This window comes from Suncus etruscus, chromosome 4, assembly GCF_024139225.1.
Source record: "Suncus etruscus isolate mSunEtr1 chromosome 4, mSunEtr1.pri.cur, whole genome shotgun sequence".
Lineage (NCBI taxonomy): Eukaryota > Metazoa > Chordata > Mammalia > Eulipotyphla > Soricidae > Suncus > Suncus etruscus.
The window spans coordinates 167,781,968-167,783,174 of record NC_064851.1 but is presented as its reverse complement, the minus strand read 5'-3'; the positions used below and the strand labels follow the sequence as shown (position 1 = coordinate 167,783,174).

The 1,207-nt window shown below is 39.0% G+C and overlaps 1 non-coding gene across 1 annotated transcript; it reads left to right on the top strand.

Annotated features, from left to right (window-relative positions):
- Positions 1 to 410: 410 nt before the first annotated feature.
- Positions 411 to 543, top strand: LOC126007888 (small nucleolar RNA SNORA51). The gene has a single exon (XR_007495363.1). It is a non-coding gene; the product is annotated as a small nucleolar RNA SNORA51 (small nucleolar RNA).
- The last annotated feature ends 664 nt before the right edge of the window (positions 544 to 1,207 follow it).

The window sequence follows — 1,207 nt, the reverse complement described above, 5'->3', positions numbered from 1 at the left end:
ATCATTTAGTGCACTTAAAGAAATAATTACACTGAGAACCATCATAACAAAATGTGACTGAATGAGGGAAGTAGAAAGCCTGTCTAGAGTACAGGTTGGTGTGGGGTGGGGAGGAAGGACACTTGGGATATTGGTGATAGGAATGTTGCACTGGTGAAGGCTTTTTTATTAAAAAAAATTTTTTTTTAAAAGAAAGAAAAGAAGGGGGCCGGGCGGTGGCGCTGGAGGTAAGGTGCCTGCCTTACCTGCGCTAGCCTAGGAGACGGACCGCGGTTCGATCCCCTGGCGTCCCATATGGTCCCCCAAGCCAGGAGCAACTTCTGAGCGCATAGCCAGGAGTAACCCCTGAGCGTTACCGGGTGTGGCCCAAAAACCAAAAAAAAAAAAAAAAGAAAGAAAAGAAAAGATAAGGCCTCCCAATGTTTACCACAGACTGTGTTCTTTACACTGACTGTATAGAAAGAGAAGATACAGTAAATGCACCCCATATACACCTCAACCCATGCCCTTTGCCTGGTCTGTATTGTGAATTGGGGAACAAAAAAAAAGAGAAACAAAGTTGTTCAAATCAAAATAGATTAAAGACCTTGTTATCAGACCTGAAACTATAAGAAGAAAACATAGGCAATACACTCTATGACACTGAGACTAAAGCCATCTTTAAGAAGGAAACACCACTGACAAACAAGTGGAAGCAGAGATAAACAAATGTGACTACATTAAACTGAAAAGCTTCTGTACCTCAAAGAAAACAGTGGCTAGGATACAAAGGTCACCCATGGAATGGGAGAAACTATTCACCCAAAACCCATCAGATAAGGTTCTAATATCCAAGATATACAAGATACTTACAGAATTTAACAAGAAAAAAATATCTAACCCCATCAAAAAAATGAGGGGAAAAAATGAACAGACATTTCCTCAAAGAACAAATGCAGATGGCCAAAAGACACATAAAAATCATCAAGGAGATGTAAATCAAACCAACAATGAGATATATTGGAAGAGAAAAGAACTCTCAATCACTGATGGTGGTAATTCTATTTAGTTCAACCTTTTTAAATAAAAATAACATTGATATTCCTCAAAACACTGGCAATTGCGCACCCATCTGATCCAGCAATACTACTACTAGGGATATACCCTAGGAACACAAAAACACAATATAAAAATGTCATCTGCAGCTAATATCATACTCATCCTCAAA